Here is a 6,451-nt window from a genome sequence, read left to right as displayed (position 1 = left end):
CCTACACCAATTAGTGAGGAAGCTAATGATGATGATCATGAAACTTCAGATCAACTTGCTACTGAACCTCGTAGGTCAACCAGAGTAAGATCCGCACCAGAGTGGTACGATAATCCTGTTCTGGAAGTCATGTTACTAGACCATGACGAACCTGCAAACTATAAGGAAGCAATGATGAGCCCAGATTCCGCGAAATGGTTTGAGGCCATGAAATCTGAGATATGATCCATGTATGAGAACAAAGTATGGACTTTGATGGATTTGCCCGATGATCGGCAAGCCATGGAAAATAAATGGATCTTCAAGAGGAAGACGGACGCTGATAGTAGTGTTACTATCTACAAAGCTAGACTTGTCGAAAATGGTTTTGACAAAGTTCAAGGTGTTGGCTACGATGAGATTTTCTCACTCGTAGCGATGCTTAAGTCTGTCCGAATCATGCTAGCAAATTGCCACATTTTATGAAATCTGGCAAATGGATGTCAAAACTACATTCCTTAATGGATCTCTTAAAGAAGAGTTGTATATGATGCAACCAGAAGGTTTTGTCGATCCTAAAGGTGCTAACAAAATGTGCAAGCTCCAGCGATCCGTCTATGGACTGGTGCAAGCATCTCGGAGTTGGAATATACGCTTTGATGAGTTGATCAAAGTATATAGATTTATACAGACTTGCGGTGAAGCCTGTATTTAACAAGAAAGTGAGTGGGAGCACTACAGTTTTCTGATAAGTATATGTGAAAGACATATTGTTGATCGGAAATTATGTAGAATTTTATGGAAAGCATAAAGGAGTGTATGAAAGGAGTTTTTCAAACAAAGACCTCGGTAAAGCTGCTTACATATTGAGCATCAAGATCTATAGAGATAGATCAAAATGCTTGATAAGTTTTTCAATGAGTACATACCTTGACAAGATTTTGAAGTAGTTCAAAATGGAACAGTCAAAGAAAGAGTTCTTGCCTGTGTTGCAAGGTGTGAAATTGAGTAAGATTCAAAGCCCGACCACGGCAGAAGATAGAAAGAGAATGAAAGTCATTCCCTATGCCTCAACCATAGGTTTTATAAAGTATGCCATGCTGTGTACCAGATCTATTGTATACCCTACACTGAGTTTGGTAAGGGAGTACAATAGTGATCTAGGAGTAGATCACTGAACATCGGTCAAAATTATCCTTAGTGGAATAAGGATATGTTTCTTGATTATGGAGGTGACAAAAGGTTCATCGTAAAGGGTTACGTCGATGCAAGTTTTGACACTGGTCCAGATGATTCTAAGTCTGAATCTGGATACATATTGAAAGTGGGAGCAATTAGCTAAAGTAGCTCCGTGCAGAGCATTGTAGACATAGAAATTTGCAAAATACATACGGATCTGAACTTGGCAGACCCATTGACTAAACTTCTCTCACAAGCAAAACATGATCACACCTTAGTACTCTTTGGGTGTTAATCACATGGCGATGTGAACTAGATCACTAACTCTAGTAAACCCTTTTGAGTGTTGGCCACATGGGGATGTGAACTATGGGTGTTAATCACATGGTGATGTGAACTATTGGTGTTAAATCACATGGCGATGTGAACTAGATTATTGACTCTAGTGCAAGTGGGAGACTGAAGGAAATATGCCCTAGAGGCAATAATAAAGTTATTATTTATTTCCTTATTTCATGATAAATGTTTATTATTCATGCTAGAATTGTATTAACCGGAAACATAATACATGTGTGAATACATAGACAAACAGAGTGTCACTAGTATGCCTCTACTTGACTAGCTCGTTGAATCAAAGATGGTTAAGTTTCCTAGCCATAGACATGAGTTGTCATTTGATTAACGGGATCACATCATTAGAGAATGATGTGATTGACTTGACCCATTCCGTTAGCTTAGCACTTGATCGTTTAGTATGTTGCTATTGCTTTCTTCATGACTTATACATGTTGCTATGACTATGAGATTATGCAACTCCCGTTTACCGGAGGAACACTTTGTGTGCTACCAAACGTCATAACGTAAATGGGTGATTATAAAGGTGCTCTACAGGTGTCTCCGAAGGTACTTGTTGAGTTGGCGTATATCGAGATTAGGATTTGTCACTCCGATTGTCGGAGAGGTATCTCTGGGCCCACTCAGTAATACACATCACTATAAGCCTTGCAAGCATTGTAACTAATGAGTTAGTCGCGGGATGATGTATTACGGAACGAGTAAAGAGACTTGCCGGTAATGAGATTGAACTAGGTATTGAGATACCGACGATCGAATCTCGGGCAAGTAACATACCGATGACAAAGGGAACAACGTATGTTGTTATGCGGTTTGACCGATAAGGATCTTCGTAGAATATATAGGAGCCAATATGAGCATCCAGGTTCCGCTATTGGTTATTGACCTGAGACGTGTCTCGGTCATGTCTACATAGTTCTCGAACCCGTAGGGTCCGCACGCTTAACATTCGGTGACGATTTGTATTATGAGTTTATGTGTTTTGATGTACCGAAGGTAGTTCGGAGTCCCGGATGAGATCGGGGACATGATGAGGAGTCTCTAAATGGTCGAGACGTAAAGATCGATATATTGGACGACTATATTCAGACATCGGAAAGGTTCCGAGTGATTCGGGTATTTTTCGGAGTACCAGAGAGTTATGGGAATTCGCCGAGGAGTATATGGGCCTTATTGGGCTTTAGGGGAAAGAAAGAGGAGAGGCTGCACGCGCCCCCAAGGCTTAGTCCGAATTGGACTAGGGGGAGGGGCGGCGCCCCCTCCTTCCTTCTCTTCTCTTTTCCCTTTCCTTCTCTCCTACTCCTACTACTTGGAAGGGCTCCTAGTTCTACTAGGAAAGGGGGAATCCTACTCCTGGTGGGAGTAGGACACCCTAGGGCGCGCCATAGAGAGGGCCGGCCCTCCCCCTCCTCCACTCCTTTATATACGCGGAGAGGGGCACCCCTTGGAGACACAACAATTGATCATTGATCTCTTAGCCGTGTGCAGTGCCACCTCCACCATATTTTACCTCGGTAATATCGTAGCGGTGCTTAGGCGAAGCCCTGCTTCGGAAGCATCATCAACACCGTCATCACGCCGTCGTGCTGACGGAACTCTCCCGCAAAGCTCTGCTGGATCGGAGTTCGTGGGACATCATTGAGCTGAACGTGTGCTGAACTCGGAGGTGCCGTGCGTTCGGTACTTGGATCGGTCGGATCATGAAGACGTACGACTACATCAACCGCGTTGTCATAACGCTTCTGCTTACGGTCTACGAGGGTACGTGGACAACACTCTCCCCTCTCGTTGCTATGCATCACCATGATCTTGCGTGTGCATAGGAAGTTTTTTGAAATTACTACGTTCCCCAACAAACTCTAGACATAAATAAAATAAAACAAGCTTTATATTACAAACCATGGGCCTCGAGGGCTCGAATACATAAGCTCGAAAGCACAAGATTCAGCGGAAGCAACAATATCTTAGTACAGACATAAGTTGAACAGGGATGCCTTAAGAAGGCTAGCACAAAAGCAACACGATCGAAGAGGCAAGGCCTCCTGCCTGGGAGCCTCCTAACTACTCCTGGTCATCGGCGGCCACCACGTAGTAGTAGGCACCCTCAGTGTAGTAGCAGTCGTCGGTGGTGACATCTGGCTCCTGGACTCCGTCATCTGGTTGCGTCATCCGAGAAGAATGGAAAAGGGGGAAAAGAGGGAGCAAAGCAACCGTGAGTACTGATCCAAAGTACTCGCAAGCAAGGATCTACACTACATATGCATCAGTGTTAATGAAATGGGTAGTATATGTGGACTGAACTGCAGAATGCCAGAAGAGAAGGGGAAAGCCTAGCCTATCAAAGACTAGCATCTTCAAGCAGCACCAAGCATCTTGCAGCATCAGAAGAGAGATAAGAGTAGCATAAAGTAAAGTAGTAGTAGTGTTATCAACCTCGGCTAGAGATCCTTTCTCGACTCCCTGCGAGAAAGCAATCCCAGAGCCATACTATCCAGTTATCACCTCAAGTATCCAGTTCTAGTTGTATCGATCGGGATACAACTCCAAGTGTCCGTTACCATAGGACAGGCTATCGATAGATGTTTTCTTCCCTGCAGGGGTGCACCAACTTACCCACCATGCTCGATTAACTCCAGCCGGACACACTTTCCTGGGTCATGCCCGGCCTCGGCCAAACAATACGCCGCAACCCGACCTAGGCTTAATAGAGAGGTCAGCACGCCGGACTAAACCTGTGCCCCCAGGGGTCATGGGCCATCGCCCCGGGAACTCCTACACGTTGCGTGGGCGGCCCGTGAGCAGACCTAGCTACCTCCTTTAACAAGGTAGGTGCTTACGCAGTCCAACCCGGCGCGCACCGCTCAGTCGCTAACGTCTATTAAGCTTCGGCTGATGCATACGACGCATAATGCCCATACTATGCCCACGTGATGGTTAGTGCTATCAGGCCAGAGGCCCCTCGGATCAAATATCCAAACCGTTAGTGTGTTGGTAGTGCGGTCACGAGCAGAGACTCAGGAAAGATGTGACCCCGTCGCCCCGTCTCGAGGACTTGCGGCAAGGGCTAAGAATGCCCGGCCACGCCTCGTATTCAACTCTCGGCAGGTCAACCCGTCTCCACATCACTCGCGGGTAATCCCTCAGGGTCGACCCGCCTTTCCAACTAACAGTTGTAAAGTCCAAGTATCCGTGTGTCCAAACATCAAGGGGAAAACCCGAGGAATCACCCCCGGTGAATTCCCTCAATGTAATCATCAAGGTGAACGTAAGAGGAACCACCCTCGAGGTTCACACTTGAGGGGTTGCATGACAGAGTCGTATCGGCAGTGGTTAAGGAGGAAATCACCCTCGATGACCATGGCCGAATAGCTACACTACAGAGATCTCATCAGGAGTGATGTATGAGGTTCCACCCTCGGCACTCGATGGTAACTCTGCAGAGTCGAGCAACAAAAGGGCGTGATGTTATGTGAGGTGTGATACGTCTCCAACGTATCTATAATTTTTGATTGTTCCATACTATATTATATTCTGTTTTGGATGTTTAATGGGCTTTATTATACACTTTTATATTATTTTTGGGACTAACCTATTAACCGGAGGCCCAGCCCAAATTGCTATTTTTTTGCCTATTTCAGTTTTTCGCAGAAAAAGAATATCAAACAGAGTCCAAACAGAATGAAACCTTCGGGAACGTGATTTTCGGAACAAATGTGATCCAGAGGACTTGGATTCTACGTAAAGCAATCAACGAGGAAGGCACGAGGTAGGGGGGCACGCCCACCTCGCCCAGGCGCGCCCTCCACCCTCGTGGGCCCCTCGTTGCTCCACCGACGTACTTCTTCCTCCTATATATATCCACGTACCCCCAAACCATCAGATACGGAGCCAAAACAAAGTTCTCCTTGATCTTCTTGAAGTTCTATTCGATGTAATCTTCTTTTGCGGTGTGTTTGTCGAGATCCGATGAATTGTGGGTTTATGATCAAGATTATCTATGAACAATATTTGAATCTCCTCTGAATTCTTTTATGTATGATTGGTTATCTTTGCAAGTCTCTTCGAATTATCAGTTTGGTTTGGCCTACTAGATTGATCTTTCTTGCAATAGGAGAAGTGCTTAGCTTTGGGCTCAATCTTGCGGTGTCCTTTCTCGGTGACAGCAGGGGCAGCAAGGCACGTATTGTATTGTTGCCATCGAGGATAAAAAGATGGGGTTTATATCATATTGCATGAGTTTATCCCTCTACATCATGTCATCTTACTTAAAGCATTACTCTGTTCTTATGAACTTAATACTCTAGATGCATGTTGGATAGCGATCGATGTGTGGAGTAATAGTATTAGATGCAGAATCGTTTCGGTCTACTTGTCACGGACGTGATGCCTATATACATGATCATACCTAGATATTCTCATAACTATGCTCAATTCTATCAATTGCTCGACAGTAATTCGTTTACCCACTGTAATACTTATGCTATCTTGAGAGAAGCCACTAGTGAAACCTATGGCCCCCGGGTCTATTTTCCATCATATTAATCTCCCATCAACACGCTATTTCTGGCGCCGTTTATTTTGCTTTCTTTACTTTTAGTCTTTATCATAAAAATACCAAAAATATTATCTTATCATCTCTATCAGATCTCACTCTCGTAAGTGACCGTGAAGGGATTGACAACCCCTTTATCGTGTTGGTTGCGATGTTCTTATTTGTTTGTGTAGGTGCGTGGGACTCGCGCGTGGTCTTCTACTGGATTGATACCTTGGTTCTCAAAAACTGAGGGAAATATTTACGCTACTTTACTACATCACCCTTTCCTCTTCAAGGGAAAACCAACGCAGTGCTCAAGAGGTAGCAAGAAGGATTTCTGGCGCCGTTGCCGGGGAGTCTACGGACAAGTCAAGACATACCAAGTACCCATCACAAACTCTTACC

This window comes from Aegilops tauschii, chromosome 6, assembly GCF_002575655.3.
Source record: "Aegilops tauschii subsp. strangulata cultivar AL8/78 chromosome 6, Aet v6.0, whole genome shotgun sequence".
Taxonomy (NCBI): Eukaryota; Viridiplantae; Streptophyta; class Magnoliopsida; order Poales; family Poaceae; genus Aegilops; species Aegilops tauschii.
This window is presented reverse-complemented; position numbering follows the sequence as displayed.